This window comes from Eulemur rufifrons, chromosome 6, assembly GCF_041146395.1.
Source record: "Eulemur rufifrons isolate Redbay chromosome 6, OSU_ERuf_1, whole genome shotgun sequence".
NCBI lineage: Eukaryota > Metazoa > Chordata > Mammalia > Primates > Lemuridae > Eulemur > Eulemur rufifrons.
In genome coordinates, this window is record NC_090988.1 from 41,095,682 (window position 1) to 41,115,154 (window position 19,473).

Sequence of the window (19,473 nt, forward strand, 5' to 3'; positions counted from 1 at the left end):
CTTTCTGGAGACCTCAGGGCACCTTGAGAGGATCTGAATATGGATTTGAAGAGGCTGTTCTTCCAGATCCTCCTGCCCAGCTCTCCCTGTCACCCGTCCAGGAATGTGAGTAAACACTGGACTCCTTGTGGTCTCTCCCTTTATACTGGGCTGTGTCACACTGTGGTTTACATAACACCGTTTCAAGGGCTCTATGATGGGAGCTCCGCCCCCCTATAGACCAAGGACCTCAGGGTGTCTTGAGCACCCTGGCTGCTCTGCCTACACCTGTGCACATCAAGGTTAGCTGGCCCAAACATAGGAAAGGGCGACAGTGTGAAACATGGATAGTAACTGCACTGTCATAAAGGAAGGATTTGGGAATACACTAAAAGCCACCGAAGTGGAGGATTTACTGGTGGGAATTGTGTGGTATGTCAATAATGGTGTTTTAGAAAAGGAACCCTTTCTTAATAGGCTTCATGGGCATTCAACTGGCTCCTGGAAGCCCTGTGTGAGATCCTCCTCAATTCCTGAAAGTTTTAGTGCTGGCCCACGTGTAGTTGTTTCCCTACAAGTCCGTCATTCATATGTGGAATCTTGGCAGCCCTGGGCACTGAGTTCGGGACACTTTAAAGCTTTATTGTCTTCCAATGTCTTCTCAAGCCATGATACAAATTTTTATTTTTTCAAGATGATTTTTACAGATTCTCTAAATTTAACTTCTTTTGGATCCACAGTCTGTTTTCTTACTTTTTTTTTATTTCAAAATATTAAGGGGGGTACAAATGTTTTTGTTAAATAGATACATTTTATAATGCTTAAATCGGGGCTTTTGGTGTGTTCATCACCCAAATGGTATTTTACTTGTTTATTTTTAGTATGTTTTTAAAGATACTATATTGATATAATCAAAATCAAATCCCAAAATCAAAATTTTATTTTTATTAATATTTGTTTTTTCCTCTTTGAGGCTTTGCAATGTGCCCAGTCATCCTTTTTATCATGTAGTATTGCTATAAGTAGACACTATATGAATGAATGTTTCCTAATTTTTCCATTATCTCTTTTATTTTTCCTTTCTATTGTCTCCTTTTTTTTTCTTTCCTCTTTCTTTTTCTCCCTCTCTTCCTCTCTCCTCTACTCCTCCTCCCCCCAATATGAATATGAGGGTTCTCTTTCTTACATTTCTCCTTGGTTTTATAATCATCGAAACACACATTTTTACCCAATATATACTTGATTTATCGACTCTAATTATGTTAAACTTTGCCATTCTTTTTATGTACATAATCAAATATATATTTTTAAAATTTTATGGTTTATGGATTTTCTTCCTTGATCAAAAAGGTTTCTCTGAGAATCAGGAGACTTTTGTTTGCTTGTTTTGTACCTTTACTCATTTAATCCAACTAGAATTTTTTTTTAATTAAAATCTGTGCAGTTAGAGGTCCAGCGTTATTTTCTTTGAGGTAGATGTTCAGATGTGTCTGCATGACCTATTAAATAAATCACCCTTTTCCACTGAAATAACAATGATGCCTTATATTTTCATATGTAAAATTTAAAATTTTATGTAACTGCGACTATAGGCACGTGCTACCATGCCTGGCTAATTTTTTTTTTTTTTTGCTAAATTTTTTTGTAGAGACGGAGTCTCAGGTAATCCTCCCTCCTTAGTATCCCAAAGTGCTGGGATTACAGGCGTAGACTGTATTGAAGTAGATGTGAATGACACTGCCCTTAGCTCATTGGTTATTTACATAGAGGTTTCTTTGTTTTGGTGTTCAGATGTCCTCATTTCTCAAGCAAAAAACCCAGATATTTGTGATTTGTACAAATAGCTTATGCAGCCTGAGAAGAGAGTGTTGCTTAAAAAAAAAAAAAATCCATTACAAATAAACCTCTCACTCCTACAAAGAATCTTAGCTCTAATGATACGCCAAAAAACTTTTAATATGTATTTACATTTAATATGGTATCTCAAAAGATTATTATAGCCTGACACTTCCATGTTTACATTTTTGCAGTTTCTATAGCAGGCTTGCCTATGTTATCAAACAATTGAAAAAACTGGTGGTTAAGCCTCCTGGGAGAAAATTTTATTTCTAAACATCTACATAATCTTATGATTTTCAAGTAGGCAATGGAGATTTTTGTTACTGTGCATTTTTAGACAATATCATAACTGTAACAGTACCAATTCCTTATATTTATCTAGTGCTTTAAAGATTACAAAATGCCTTTATGGGCATTATGCCATTTAGTTCTCCTTGTCCAATAAATGCGTGATAGTCACCAGTGATAATATGTCCAGATGTTTGAAAATAGACATTAGTCACCCAAATACACATTATACACATTAGACTAGTGGCTCCCAAATGCAGGTCTATAGGCCTTTAGAAGGCTTTAATGAAATTTTCGTAGGTCCAAAGTGAAATGAGAATAAATACATAAAAAGAATCATATGTACATATAATTATCTGTACATATATATATATGTGTGTGTCTGTGTGTTTGTCGTTGCTGACTGCCCTTACTTTAAAAAGAATTTTTTTCATTCATTTATTCCTTCAAAACTACCAGTTTGGTGTTTACTGTGCTGTAGGCACTACACCCTAATATAATGTAGCAAAAAAGACTGAGGTATCCTTGTCCTTATGGAGATTGAGGTCTAAGAAAAATAAAAAATAAATAGGAAATATCTAGTTTTAAAGTCTGATAAGTACAGTGAAGAAATAATCTTTTTTTTTTTTTTATTTTTGGAAGTAAAATACTCTTTCTTATATTAAATCATTATATTGTACTCTTTCTCATATGGTAATTTGTTTTGCCCAAAAAAAAAATGGCAAATTATAAGATTGAATTGCCAAAGCTGTTGGCCCTAAGTCATTTTGTAGCTGTAATGGTGTTTGTGAATGACCATTCAAGGCATTCCCTAGTTGTGCATAAACCTGTGAAGATATTATTCCAGAGGGAGAAGTGATGACTTTAAAAATCACCTTGACACCTAATGTGAGACTCACTCTTTTCTTTTATATAAAAGTAATTATTTCTTCTTACATAACTCAGTAACTGTCCAAAAAATTTAATGTATTTTGTTTCTAACTCAGAATGTAGAGTTTAATTAGTGTTTATAACAGTGTTTGAGCATGAGGTATGTTAACAGGTAAATTAAAATAAGGATGACTAGAAATATTAAAGAAAATATGTAACATTATTTGCACTAAAATCCACCACCTTAATTTCTTTCAGTGTTCCTTCAAAAATATATAGTGATAATTTCTCTTACGGTTAGAGCTGGCATTTGCCCTAATTTATCTTAATTCCAAAAGCGGCAATCATTTGAGTCCAGTTTGTCTTTCCACTTTCATATTTTGAGTGATTCATTCATATTTAAAACACAAAGCAGCTTTTCAAATGTCTAACATTCGGTATGACCCACTTGTGACTTGTGTTGTCAATCTCTCACAAGCATCATTGAGGTATTATGAGAGAGGCCCACAGCTGTATGTCGAATTATCTCTATTCCCTCATCTTGATAAAAGTCATAGAAAATGTTGATTTGTTGATTTAAGACATAACTCATTTCTCAATTAATATAATTAAGATGACAGAGAGGCAGGACTTACTGGGGCAGGTAGACAGCCTCTGGTCTTCATGAACGGATTGGGCTCATGCGAATGTAGTGCCTCTGGAGGAAAAACTGAAAGCAGCTGATAACATGAATGAAAGAGCAAAATCCTTTCCACCTTGCTTGGGCGGCGTTCACAGAAACAGTGTAAATCAAGGAAGAAGAAACTTGGCAGTAATTAAGAAAAAAAAAATCTTAAAGGACATAAGATCCAGCTTAGTTGATCTTTATCCCATTAATTGAAATAACTTGTACAATCCAGAGCATAAATTGAATAGCCAACAGGTAGGCAATAAAAATAAAAGTTGTGCATGAGAACATAAGAAAAAAGAAAACACATCAGAACTGAGGCACTATGAATTTGTGCAGAGTACTTAGTTTCAGGTGGCATTCTTGGTCAGAAGTGAGCTCATGTGTATTAACTCAGCTGTGTTATATCTCTAAGATTAAATACATGTTTGGGTTTATACATATGACTATGGATGTAGTATACGTAACTCTGGAAATGAACATGCAATACAAGTATATGACTCATAACAGATGATGGGAGTTAAGAATGCTCAGTTTAACATATACATATACTTACACATCCACACACACATCCACACATGTAGATTCTGATTAATAATTTAGAGCTTTCTAAATAAACTCTACTGCTTGTGTGTGCGTTGGTGTGGTGGAGGGCAATTAATATAGTGATCCAAACATACGAAAGGATTTTTCCATGCAGTCTAGCCCTGCAGTTTCTGATATGTTCATCAAAGACTGCTAATATCCTCAGTCCTTCTCTACAACCAGAGTATTCTGTGAAGCCCATAAAAGCCAATCAAAACAACTTCCAAATAATGAAGGCAGATTGAACACTGGCATTTAATCCATTTTTTCCTGAATGCCTCCATCCTGAATAAAGAAATGTTTTTTCCTTAAATTATAAAAAGGTAAAAAGAATGGAAGAAGACATGAAAACAACACAAATTTTAAAATAGAGAAGTCGTAACTAATTTGTAGAGAAAGCTAAATTTTCAGCCTTGAAGCCATCTAATATGCAGTATGGAACCTTCCAAAAGCTCAGAAATTTGTGATGGCAGTTACATCTGGAAGCCAGAAAGATGGTAAGACTATAAAAAGCAAAAGTAATTAAAACTTTGTTTAGGCATTGAATATCCCCAGAATCTCATCTAACTGGCCAATAAATTGAAATTTAGAGTACAGGCTAAAAGAAGGATATCTGGATTAAAAGGTCCAAGGCCAATTTAGAGGCAAGGCACTGCACTGAAAGGGGAAAATAAGTAAATTTTTACAAACTAAATGTTGACACCTCCAATCCTCTTATCCATTTGGGAGCCTAAAATACAAGCAGCCAGTTTTTTGTTTCTAGGCAGGAGAGAAGTACCTTCTTCCCCGAGACATGAGACCAGTCCAACATCAGCGATGGCCCAGGGAACAGCCCAGGCAAGACTTCCTGATGTAAAGTCGACAATAGACGATCCCCACCCACAGGCAATGAGTATCCAGTCTTTAAAAAAAAAAATGCCCCATCATTAAATATGAAGAGACCATTGCACATCACTAGACAACTGAGAAAAACTTCTAACGTCAAAGAGCACAAAACCAACGAACTTAAAAGATCATTTGAAGGCCATAGAGACTCTTCAGGGAGATGAAAAGCAAAAATAAAAAACTCATAGTAATATCTTCAAACACATAATAAGAGATATTGAATTCTTCAAAATAGAACAAAATCCTGCTCAAAAGTAATATAACAAGAAAAGGTCTTAAAATGAAAGCAAGCATATGTAATAATATAAATAAAACATTTTTTAGAAGGTGATATAGTTTGGATGTTTGTCCCCTCCAAATCTTATGTCAAAATTTGATCCCCAATGTTGGATGTGGGGCCTAGTGGGAGGTGTTAGAGCTATGGGAACAGATTCCTCATGAATGGCTTGGTGCTGTTTTCACAGTGATGAGAGAGTTCTTGCTCTATTAGTTTGCTCAAGAGCTGGCTGTTTTAAGAGCGTGGCTCCCCTCCTTCTCTCTCTCTTGTTCCTTCTCTCATGTGGTGCCTGCTCCCCTTCCTCTTCTGCTGTGAGTAAAAGCTCCCTGGAGCCCTCACCAGAAGCAGATGCTGGTGCCATGTTTTTTGTACAGCTTTCAGAACCATGAGCCAGATAAACCCCTTTTTAAATATATTTTTATTCAAAAATATTAAGGGGGGTACAAATGTTTTCGTAACATGGATGAATTGTATAATGCTGAAGTCAGGGCTTTGAATGCACCTGTCACCAGAATAGTGTACATTGTACCAATAGGTAAGTTTTTATCCCTCACTCTTCTCTCAGCCTCTCCCCTTCTTAGTTTCCAGTGTAAACCTCTTTTCTCTATAAATTACCCATTCTCAGGGTGAAAATACCACCATACTGAGGCACCTTTTTGTCAAATTTCAAAAAAGACAGGAGAAAAAGGAAAGATATATCAAGTTTTGAGAAGGAAAAAGAGAGACAGAGGGAGAATGAAAAAGATTAGGATATTCAATATCACTGAAAAGTATTTAAAAGACTTAAAGGGGAAGATTCACCACATTCACAAATTGGAAGAATCAATATTGTCAAAATGGCAATTCTATTCCAGCCCCTGTCTGCTATCACACTCTCACCATGTACCAGCTGAGCTGAATTTGTTTAAGTTCTTAAAATATGCCAATCTTTTCTCTGCCTCAGAGTGTCTGCACATGTTCTTCTTTTAATCTGAATGCTCTTCTTAGTTTTTAGCCAGCTAATTCCTACTCATCCATCAGATGTCATTGCCATTGTCATTTCCTCAATGAAGTCTTCCTTTAGTACCCAAAATAAATACATCCCTGTTGCGTGATCACATAGTATTCTGTGTTATAATAATTTCATTTATGTAATTTGTAATTAAATATTATTTGATATTTTTAATCTCTATAATATCCATCTTATTCATAAGATCATAAGCTCAAGAAGGCATCGCACAGTGGCTAGGACACAATTAGCCACCTTTCAAAGTATGAGTCATCCTGTGCTGAAATTATCTGTTTATTTAATTCTCTTTCTAACTATTGAATGACAGAAATTCCATGGGAGCAAAGATTATGTTTACTTTTTTCACTGTTGTGTTCTTGATGTCTGGTACTTAGTAGTTGCTCACAAAATATATGTTATACGAAGTCATGTAAATTATTTAATCCAAATAAAAATCTGAGAGAGGTAGCATCTCTTTTCAATTCATAAAAAGGAGTAACAACTTCCACTTAAATGATTTCCCATGAAAGAGGCATTAAAGAGACGAGCTTCTCTGTACAGCGTTGGGCACAAGCTACTTCAGAGTAAAATTTAGTTAGCAAATTAAGGAATCTATTATTCAGTAATTCATTCACCACCAATATTTACTACAAATTTATCTCTTGTGTCTGTTCCAAGGGGGCCAAATGAGTTCATGGTGGAGAAGTAGGATACATGGGCAAATGCTATAGTAATCTTATGCAGACCACAAATCTTATCGACTACTTTCACAGCGTCATAGCGAAACTTTCCTCCTGCCCTGGAATTTTCTCATGATTAATCTGGTTCCCTCTATCCTCCAAAGCCATTCTAAGGGTCTAAGTCTTTTCATGCCAAGCCCATTACAATATCTCTTGAAGATATTTTTTGCTCATTCTTGCTTGCATGATTGTCTTCTCTGAAAACGCTAATACCTTTGCTCCTCTGCACAACTCATACCTGTATTTCAAGGGACTTTTCAAGTTCTACTTCTCTGTGACTTGAGAAGACTCTGGAAACATAGGTTCAAAATTTGGAGTAATGTATTTTCCATGCTAAACTTTATTATGAAAGCAATAGTTATGGAAGATTTCAAGCAGGTGAAATGCAGAAGCAAGTTTTGTATCTAAAGGATCACTTTAGGAGTAATATGGAAGTGGATCAAAAGGAAAACCAGACTAGAGCTAGGGAAGGTCAGCTGGGATATCATTGAAATAATTCATGGAGGAGTTGCTCAGGATGGGAGTGAAATAGTATTGGAGAAGAAGCAGAAAAACTGAGGATGTGGCTTACATGTTAGGGAGGGAGGTGGCATTGAAAACTGAGCCTCTCCCTGTCTGAGGCTAGTCCTGGAACTAAGAGCTACTTGCTCATGCAGTAAACATTTTAGACCATGGCCCTTTATCCTCCTACCTTATCCTCCCCCTTTCTTTTTGGCTGCTATAGGAAAATTTCCAAAGATGTAGAGAACAAAAAAGAGGAGTTATAAACATCCTTTTAAATAGGTAACAGGAGGCCGATGAATTAAAGAAGCCTAAATCTGGTGCTTTCCATCTCTCTTTTTGATGGCTTGCTTTCAGAAACTTACAACAGCTCTTTTCAAATGGATTTTCAGGACAGATACTTAATTATCTTGTTGTTTATGGGCATTTTAACACTGATGTAGAGAACTTTTGGGATCTCAGCTGAGGCCATCAGAGCATTACCTTTGCTGACAAACTTCCTGACTTCAGTGATGCATATCTGTAGGCAGCAACCGCCATTAATGTATATTTCTAAAATGAGATCTTATATCTGAATACAGATAATTTCGCCTTCCTTGTAACAGGCTATGTTGTCTAGTGCCTCAAGGAAAAGAACTATTGATGGGGCCAATTTTAGAAAAGCCATTCTCTTAGTGTTCACTTTATTTCCTAGTTAGAGTATGTATTTAGGAATCCATGCCTCCAAAGGATATACCTGTAAATATTTCATTCTCTTTTGGAGAGAAAAGTGGGATGGTGAGAAGACAGGTGTAGTGGGGATGACACTTGGTGTGGGCCAGACATTGACTAAATACTGTACACATGTTATTTCTTTTAGTTTTAATAACAAATTGGTGAATTAAAAATTGTATGGGTGAAGAAGTCAATGCTTACTTAGAGAGGCCAGATTACTACCCAAGGTTGCATGAGTACTAATTGTAAAAGCCAGGATCACATCATACTAATAGTTTTTTAAACTCCAAAATTCTTTTTTCTAATATTTTGCTGCAAAGGAGTCAATTGGTGAGTGTATGCCTGATTTTCAAAAGATGTGGGGCTGGGCTGGGAGCGGTGGCTCACGCCTGTGATCCTAGCACTCTGGTAGGCCGAGGTGGGCGGATCACTTGAGGTCAGCAGTTCGATACCACCCTGAGCAAGAGCGAGACCCCATCTCTACTAAAAAAATAGAAAGAAATTATCTGGCCAACTAAAATATATATATAGAAAAAAATTAGCTGGTCATAGTGGCACATGCTTATAGTCCCAACTACTTGGGAGGCTGAGGCAGGAGGATCCCTTAAGCCCATGAGTTTGAGGTTGCTGTGAGCTAGGCTGACGCCACGGCACTCTAGCCCGGGCAACACAGCGAGACTCTGTCTCAAAAAAAAAAAAAAAAAAAAAAAAAAAAGATGTGGGGCTGGAGAGAGAAGGATAGAAATAATAAAAAATAAATTTTAGTGCTCGCTTCGGCAGCACATATACTAAAATTGGAACGATACAGAGAAGATTAGCATGGCCCCTGCGCAAGGATGACACGCAAATTCGTGAAGCGTTCCATATTTTTCTCAGATAAACAAAGGTTGAGGGAATTCACCAAGACAAGACCAGCCCTCCAAGAAGTACTCAAAAGAGAATTATACACGGATCAGCACAAGAAAGATCCACGAATGTAAAACTACTCAAGAGCTAAAGATGAAATTCCAGATACCACAATGGCCCAGGAGAGAAAACATCACAATGAAGTTCTACCCAACAAGCTGAACAAAAAACTGTCTCACTTATCAGTTTTCTCAATAAATGTGAATGGCTTGAACTCCCCGCTCAAGAGACATAGACTGGCCCAATGGATAAAAAAATACAATCCAAGTATCTGCTGTCTTCAAGAAACTCACCTAACCTGCAAAGATGCATTTAGACTGAAAATAAAAGGATGGAAATCGATATTTCAAGCAAATGGTAACCAAAAGAAAGCTGGTGTGGCAATCTTAATCTCCAATAACTTAGCTTTCAAACCAACAAAAATAATAAAAGACAAAGATGGCTACTACATACTGATTAAAGGCACAATTCATCAAGAAGCCATGACTATACTCAATATATATGCACCCAACCTAGGTGCACCTAGATTCATAAAGCAAACCCTACTAGATCTCAACCAAATGATAGATAACAATACTGTAATAGCTGGAGACTTTAACACCCCACTGACAGTACAGGACAGATCCTCTAAACAGAAAATAAACAAAGACATAATGGACCTCAATAGAATGCTAGAACAAATGGGCATGGCTGACATCTATAGGACATTCTACCCAAAGTCCACAGAATATACATTCTTCTCATCAGCTCACGGGACATTCTCTAAGATTGACCATGTCCTAGGACATAAATCATGCCTTCAAAAATTCAAAAAAATAGAAATTATACCATGCATCTTCTCAGATCACAGCGGAATAAAAGTAACAATGATCACAAACAGAAACCCTCAGCCTTACTCAAAGTCATGGAAGCTAAATAACCTTCTCCTGAATAATTATTCTATAAAAGAAGAAATCAAGATGGAAATCAAAAATTTCTTTGAATTAAATGACAATGGAGATACAACTTATCAAAATCTATGGGATGCAGCTAAAGCAGTCCTGAGAGGAAAATTCATATCCATAAATGCCTATATCAAAAAGACAGAAAACATGCAAATAGACAACCTAACGAATAGACTCAAAGAACTGGAGAAAGAAGAACAGAACGATCCCAAACCCAGCAGAAGGCGAGAAATTACTAAGATCAAATCAGAACTAAATGAAAAGGACAACAAAGAAACTATAAGGGAAATTAATAAAACAAAAAGTTGGTTCTTTGAAAAGATAAACAAAATAGACACACCTCTGGCTAGACTAACCAAGAGCACAAAAGTAAAATCTCTAATAACCTCCATTAGGAACATGAAAGGAGAAATCACAACCGATGCTACAGAGATACAAGATATCACCTATGAATTCTACAAAAATCTTTATGCACACAAACTGGAGAATGTGGAGGAAATGGACAGATTTTTAGAAACACATAGTCTTCCCAGGCTCAACCAGGAAGAAATAGAGTACCTGAACAGACCAATATCAAGAACTGAAATCGAAACAGCAATAAAAAACCTTCCCAAAAAGAAAAGCCCTGGTCCAGATGGGTTCACACCTGAATTTTACCATACATACAAAGAAGAACTGGTGCCCATCCTACATAAACTATTCTCCAATATTGAGAAGGATGGAGTTCTCCCTAACACGTTCTACCAAGCCAATATAACATTAATACCAAAACCTGGAAAGGACACAACAAAAATAGAGAACTACAGACCAATTTCCCTCATGAATATAGATGCAAAAATTTTCAATAAAATACTAGCAAATCGAATCCAAGTACTTATCAAAAAAATAATCCACCACGACCAAGTGGGCTTCATCCCCGAGATGCAGGGGTGGTTCAACATACGTAAATCTATAAATGTAATTCACCACATAAATAGAAGCAAAAACAAAAACCATATGATACTCTCATTAGATGCAGAAAAAGCATTTGACAAAATTCAACACCCTTTTATGATAAAAACGCTTAACAAAATAGGCATTGATGGAACCTACCTAAAAATGATACAAGCCATATATGACAAACCCACAGCCAACATCATACTGAATGGGGAAAAACTGAAAGCACTCCCACTTAGAACTGGAACCAGACAGGGCTGCCCATTGTCTCCATTACTTTTCAACATAGTATTGGAAGTCCTTGCAAGAGCTATCAGGCAAGAGAGCAGAATCAAGGGAGTCCAAATAGGGAAGGAAGAGATCAAACTCTCACTTTTTGCTGATGATATGATGTTATATCTGGAAAACCCCCAGGATTCAACCAAGAGACTCCTGGAATTGATTAACGAATACAGCAAAGTCTCAGGCTACAAAATTAATATACACAAATCAGAGGCATTTATATATGCCAATAACAGTCAATCGGAAAACCAAATTAAAGACTCAATACCCTTCAAAATAGCAACAAAGAAAATAAAATATCTAGGTATATATCTAACTAAAGAGGTAAAGGACCTCTATAAGGAAAACTATGAAACACTGAGAAAAGAAATAGCAGAACTTGCAAATAGATGGAAAAATATACCATGCTCGTGGATCGGAAGAATCAACATTGTTAAAATGTCTATACTACCCAAAGTGATCTACAGATTCAATGCAATCCCTATTAAATTACCAACATCATTCTTTACAGACATAGAGAAAATAATTATACACTTTGTATGGAACCAAAGAAGACCCCGTATAGCAAAAGCAATTTTAAGCAACAAAAACAAAATGGGAGGTATTAATTTGCCAGACCTCAAACTATACTACAAGGCCGTGGTTCTTAAAACAGCCTGGTATTGGCACAAGTGCAGGGACACAGACCAGTGGAACACAACAGAAAATCCAAATATAGAACCATCCTCATATAGTCACCTAATTTTCGACAAAGCGGGAAAGAATATACTCTGGGGACAAGAATCCCTATTCAACAAATGGTGCTGGGAGAATTGGTTAGCCACTTGTAGAAGACTGAAACAGGACCCACAGCTTTCACCTCTCACAAAAATCAAATCACGGTGGATAACAGACTTAAACCTTAGGCGTGATACAATCAGAATCCTAGAAGAAAATGTAGGAAAGACTCTTACAGACATTGGCCTAGGCAAAGAATTTATGAAGAAGACCCCCAAGGCAATCACAGCAGCAACAAAAATAAATGAATGGGACATGATTAAATTAAAAAGCTTCTGCACAGCCAAAGAAACAGTCCAGAGAATAAACAGACCACCTACAGAATGGGAAAAAATTTTTGCATACTACACATCAGATAAAGGACTGATAACAAGAATCTATTTAGAACTCAGGAAAATCAGCAAGAAAAAATCAAGCAACCCTATCAAAAAGTGGGCAAAGGACATGAATAGAAATTTTTCAAAAGAAGATATAAAAATGGCTAACAAACATATGAAAAAGTGTTCCACATCTCTAATCATCAGGGAAATGCAAATCAAAACCACAATGAGATATCACTTAACCCCAGTGAGAATGGCCTTTATCAAAAAAACCCAAAACAACACATGTTGGCGTGGGTGTGGAGAGACAGGAACACTAATACACTGCTGGTGGGACTGCAAACTAGTGCAACCTCTGTGGAAAGCATTATGGAGGTATCTTAAACAGATTCAAGTAGACCTGCCATTTGACCCAGCAATCCCATTACTGGGCATATACCCAAAGGAAAAAAGGTCATTCTGTAACAAAGGCACGTGTACCCAAATGTTTATAGCAGCACAATTCACAATAGCAAAGATGTGGAAACAACCCAAATGCCCATCAATACATGATTGGATTAGTAAACTGTGGTATATGTATACCATGGAATACTACTCAGCTATAAGGAATGATGAAGATACAACATCTCTATGGTTCTCCTGGAGAGAGTTGGAACCCATTATATTAAGTGAAGTATCCCAAGAATGGAAAAACAAGCATCACATGTACTCACCAGAAAATTGGTTTCCTTGATCATCACCTAAATACAAACCTGGGAACGACACCAATTGGACATCAGACTGAGGTGGGGGGTGGGGGAGGGGATGGGGGTATGCCTACACAATGAGTGCATTGCGCACCGTTTGGGGAGTGGTAACACTTGAAGGTGCTGACTCGGGAAAGGGGGGGTGGGGGAAAAAAATATGAAACTATTGTTTTTAACTTGCACTGTTCACTTAATAATTTATCATGAATATTTCCCATATTATTTCATATCATTGTACAAGAAATAATGTATACATTATGAGGACATACTGTATCTAACAAGATATACTGTTAGACTCTTTGATTCTGTAAAATAAAAAAAAAAAAAATAAAAAAAAAAGCAAAAAAAAAAAAAAATAAAAAAAAAAAAATAAATTTTACTAATTATATTTATATTGGCTTATTTTTTTTAAAAAATTGGTTTTGTTATCTGCCATGGTTTGAATGTGTCCCCCAAAGTTGACAAGTTGGAAATTGAATCCCCAAGGCGACAGTGTTGAGAGGAGGGACTTTTAAGAGGTGATTAAGTCATGAGTGCTGTGCCCTCAGGAACAGATTAATGCTATTGTCATGGAAGTGAGTAAGTTACTACAAGAGTGGGTTCCTGATAAAAGGATGAGTTCTGCCCTCTTCCCTTCTCTCCCGCTCTCTTGTGCATGCTCATTTGCCCTTCCGCCTTCCAACATGGGGGGAAGTAGCTTCAGATGCAGCGTTCTCCATCTTTGACTTCCAAGTCTTCAGAACTGTAAGAAACAAATCTCTATTCCTTATAAATTACCCAGTCTCAGGTATTCTGTTATAGCAACATAAAACAAACTAAGATGTGGTCCTTAAAAAAGCCAATATGTGATCCACAGTAATCCACATGATTCACTAAGAATTAAGAAAAAATAATTTTTTCAGTTTTAATAGGAATAAATCTGAAACGATGGCATTGCCATTAACAACGTGAATTCTTTCTTTCTTTAAAAAAAAATGACTATTGGCTGGGTGTGGTGGCTCACACCTATAATCCTAGCACTTTGGGAGGCTAAAGTGGACATTGCTTGAGGCCAGGTGTTTGAGAACAGCCTGAGCAGCATAGCAAGACTCTGTCTCTAAAAAAAAAAAAAAAATGACTATTGAGATATTGAATTTAGCAAGATATCTGGCAAAATATGTGTAGTTATCATTCAGGATGATGTAAAAATGTGAATTTAGGTGAATCAGTAGCTAAATATAAATTTAGATGAATTCATTATTTAAATAATGTTTATATATTAATATAGACTTTAAAAGATTTCTTCAGTGGCATATCTACTGTACAATCTGGAAGCATCTAAAAATTTGTATAGTCATTTGCAGTCACCAAAATATTTTCATATTTTGGTACATTTTCTCTTCTCCAGGGGAGAAAAATGGGGCTCACAGTGTTATGTGATTTGCCAAAGGTCATAAGCTCAAAAATGATGGCATCAAGCATCAAACCTAGTTATTTTGATTCTAAGATCTATGTTCTGTCCACTCTACTAAGACTGCCTGTCTGTTCTTAGAAACATTTTTATTAGTGATTTGTATGAAGTATGAAAGTGTTGATTATCAAATTTGTCCTTCACACAAAGCTGAAAGTTTCAACTAATATGACTTAATTACAGAATCAGAATTGAAAGGAAGAAAACCTTTCTGATGGAAAAGTTGAACATAAGCTAGAAAGTTGAAATTTAGTTGGGATAAATATAAACTCTAGCAGTAGATTCAATTAATGAATTCAATGACTTTGGGGATCCTGTCCAACTATAAGAATTTTTTGTATCTACAAAATAATGAATGCTGTATTTTTATTTTCTTTCTCTTTGTATAGAATTGAAACCTACATTCACCTTTGATATCCTGTGCTAATTTTATTAAATATTCATGTAAACCTTGATTTAGAGATATATGATATGACTGTTAATCAGGTTTGTTTTGCAAATGAAGTGATTTATTAGAGATACTTTGAGGAGAATAATTTAGGAATGTGATGTAGAATGACAGGATTGAATAATGCCTACTGTTTACATACTAAAAATATGTATTGTTTTGTTACAACTTGCAAAGCATTAATTTCCAAGTAATAAATGTTTAACAACAATGAGAAAATTATGTGACTATCAAAGCAGCCCTTCATTTATCAGTCTAATCTTGCTACCAAAAAGAGCATGACTTATTCACATTTGAAAGATGTATTCATCATTCTACTTCTCCAAGTCTGCTGAATGAAATAACTTTTCTTATTTTTGTCAAGCCAGTTGACAATATATCATGTATATACTTTCAACATATAGGTTGGTCGTATACTTCTGTGCAGAACAAAGGTGTTTGTCAAATGTCAAAAGCTGATTATTTTTCTGTCGTAATCATGATACAATCTATTGTTGAATGAGGCCAGTAACAATAGTGGCAGCTAAACCAAATGTACTCTGCCAATGGAGATATGTAGGATTTCATTGGTCCTCCCAGTCATCTTTGAGATGGGGCTGTCACAGATCCTTTAGGCTCTGTTCATTTTCATTTTTTAAATAATAGAGGTAGATTTATTTTTTGGTATGTTTATATTTCATAAACTATCTTGTATCATCCTGGGTAGAGCTGGAACCCCTTCTACTAAGTGAAGTATCCCAAGAATGGAAAAATAAGCACCACATGTATTCACTATCAAATTGGTATTAACTGATCAACACTTGAGTGCACATATAGCAGTAATATTCACTGGGTGCCGGGCAGATGGGAAGGGGGAGGAGAGGATGAGTATATACACACATAATAAGTGTGATGTGCACTGTCTGGGGGATGGACATGCTTGAAGCTCTGATTCGGGTGGGGAAAGGGCAATATACATAACCTAAACATTTTTACCCCCATAATATGCTGAAATAAAAATAAATAAATAAACTATCTTATTTTAAAACCAAAAAGGAACTGATGTTTTGATCAGTTTAAGTAATGGAAATGTCAGTGAGAAACTTGCTCAATATTTAATAAGCATTCTGTGAGTATTTACTACTTGTAAGTTACCACGACTATAAAAATGGAGGAAATAGACTTAGGGAAGCAGTGTAGCACGTGGGATAAAAATACTGACTTCAAAGTCTGACAGAGCTGGGTTCAGTTCTTAGCACTGTGAACAACTATTGTGATATCTCAGCCGAGTGAGTTTATTTGAATCTCATTTTTCTCATATGTAATGATCATCATTAATTAATCTCACATTTAGGTTTAATAATGATGATTTTCTTAAATCAAAAGGGCATTTTATATAGTGTTTACATATCAGTGGCAGAAATAAACAAAATTATTTGTGTAAAATTCCCACGTGTTCCTACTACAACTTCCAATTTAATTTGAAGACATTTTCAGACGGATAAACTATGTGAGCCAAAACTATAGAAACTTAAAGAGACAAGTTTTGTCCTCTTAATAGAGTATAATTTGGTTGTTTATTTTATTGATATATTTAATAAACCAATCTCAAATTATTGACATAAACCCAATAGTAATTCATTGACTTTTTTTGTTTTTTATTTGCTTGTTTGGTAGAAAGATATGTGACTACAAATTCATTTTAAAAATAAATGTAAATATGTTTTAGTTATCTCTTTCTTCTTGAATGAGTTGTGAAGGAATTTGCTATTAGATTTTGCTATTTAATATTTCATCTAAGTTGTCAAAATTGTGGGCATAAAATTGTTTACAATGCTCCTTCATGATCTTTTTAATATCTATAAAATTCATAATGATGTTACCTCTTTCATAACTCATATTGGTAATTTGTGTCTTTTCTCTCTTTTTTCCTTGGTCAATCTGGATAGAGATTTATCAATTTTATTGATCTTCTCAAATAACCAGCTTTTTAATTGATTTTTCTCAGTTGCTTTTCTTTGTTCTCTTTCATTGATTTTGGCTTTGATTTTTATTTTCTTTTTCCAGATTATTTTTAATTTCATTTGTTCTTCTATTTCTAACTTCCGAAGGCAGAAGCCGAGGCCCTTGATTTGTGACCTTCTTTCTTCTCTAATACAGGCATATCATGCCCTTAATTTCTCCCTAAGTCATGGTCTATCGATCACAAATTTTGATATGTTTTTATTTTTATTTATTTCAAAATACTTTCTAATTTCCATGTTTATTTTTTCTTTGACACTTGAGCTATTATAAATGTTTTAGTTAGTTCCCAAATATTGAGGATTTTCCATATATCTTTCTAGTACTGATTCCTAATTTAATTTCATTGTGGTCAAAAGTATATTTTGTATGACTTGAATTGTTTTAAGTTTATTGAGATTTGTTTTATGGCCCAGAATATAGTCCCTGGTAAATGCTCTGTGTGTTCTTGAAAAGACTGCATATACTGCTGTTGTTTGGTGAAATATTCTACAAATTCCAGTTAGCTCATATTGGGTAACTCAGTTGTTCACACCTTCTATATGCTTACTATTTTTCAATTGACTTGTTCTGTCAATTATTGAGAAAGGGAAATTTAAATTTTGACTATAGTTGTGAATTCATTTATTTCTTTTTGCAGTTCCATTCATTTTTGCTTCATGTATTTTGAAGCCTCATTGTTAGGTGCTTACATGTTAGGATTATTATATTCACTTGAAGAATTGACATTTTGATCCATGGTAATATTTTTCTCAATTCTAGGAATGTTTCAAGTGAGTTTTTTCCATTGTGGGTTGTGTTTTCCTACTACTTTGCATGCCTGGTAACTTTTTCATTGGAATCCAGATATTACAAATTTTACTTCTGTGATTGTCGTGTATTTTTTAATTCATATAAATATCTTCAATTTTGTTCGGGGATGCAGTTCAGTTAATTGGAAGCAGTTTGATCCTTACTAGTCCCATTTTATAATTTGTTAGGTGGGACTACATCTGTGTTTAGTCTAAATCTAACTATTTTTCACTTATAGAGTCAAGAGGCTTCTGAGTACTCTGCTTAATTCCTGTGAATCATGAGATTTTCCACTTTGGTTTAGGGAAACAGACCTGGATACTGTTCAATCCAATACTTTCAGCTAGTATTAATACATTCCATAGCCTCTACTAGCTAACTCACATTCGGGTACTGATCAAGTCCTGCTAAAAACTTGAGGGAGACCTTCTGAGATCTCTCAGGTCCTTTGTTCCAGTCCTCTGTCTTGTAAACTCTAGCAGCCTTTGTGCCCCCAGACTCCTTGAGCAATGCCTGGAAATTTCCTCAAGACTCTAGGCTGGTGTGATTATAGGGTTCAAATTACTTGTTTCTCATTCCTCATGGATAACTTTCCTACATCATTCAATATCCAATTTCTTAAAAACCATTGTTTTATATATTTTGCCCAGTTGTTTTTCAGTCTGGATAGTATATCTGATTTCTGCTGCATCTTCATCAAAAGTCAGAGTTCAGTGGTAATAATTTCAGAATCATTTACTAGTTCAAAGTACTGTTACATCCTAGAAGTAAATGGACTTTAGAAAGCCAAGTCTTTCCATATCTGTTGGATTAGTGGTTGAATAAGGAAGTAAATATTATTGTAAAGATTGTTTATAGGCTATACAGGTGGAATCAACTGAGAGCATAGTGCTTTTCTAAGAATTTATGAGCTACTTAATTCAGCATTGTATATTCCTGCCCAAGTCTGGAATTATCTAGATGATCCAGCATTTTTACATGAATCCTCATATGTTCTATATGAAAATGTGTGTGCACACATTTGTGTATCTGCTTTGCTTAAATTCCAAGGATACTGTGGATTAATTAAAATGTTCATAGCCTGTTTCTCACTTTATCATGAAGCAGTTGTGATAAAAATTTTCACTATATTTAGAACACTTATATCAGAAGGAGCTGAGGAAACTAGAAGACATTCTACCAATGTCAGCCTCAGATTTTTTCAAGAATATGACAGAGTTTTCATTGGTTTTTATTTTTTGTTGTTGTTGTTTTTGTTAACGAGTCACAGAAAATTGGAGTGAGGTAGAGTAAGTTGGACTCGAGCAGGTCATAATGTGATACCTGAAGTGTACTGGTTACAACATCTCTGCAAACCGGACAGGAGAACTCAGAAAGCCCTGGCCTAGGATGCTGTCCCATTAATCATTCACACACTTAGCAGGCTGTATTTAGTACCCCCTACCTGCAAGTCACAGGGATACAAACATGAATAAAATGTCAGCCACTTGTTGAAAGATTGAAGGATAACATGTAACAGATTTCTTTGTGATACAAAC

The 19,473-nt window shown here is 35.5% G+C and overlaps 1 protein-coding gene and 1 non-coding gene across 9 annotated transcripts in view; both read left to right on the top strand.

Moving 5' to 3' along the window:
- GRM5 (glutamate metabotropic receptor 5) overlaps positions 1–19,473 on the top strand; it is a 480,882-nt gene that overhangs the window by 210,730 nt on the left and 250,679 nt on the right. The gene's annotated exons all lie outside the window — the stretch shown is intronic.
- Positions 9,098–9,204, top strand: LOC138385506 (U6 spliceosomal RNA). Its single transcript, XR_011233741.1, has one exon. It is a non-coding gene; the product is annotated as a U6 spliceosomal RNA (small nuclear RNA).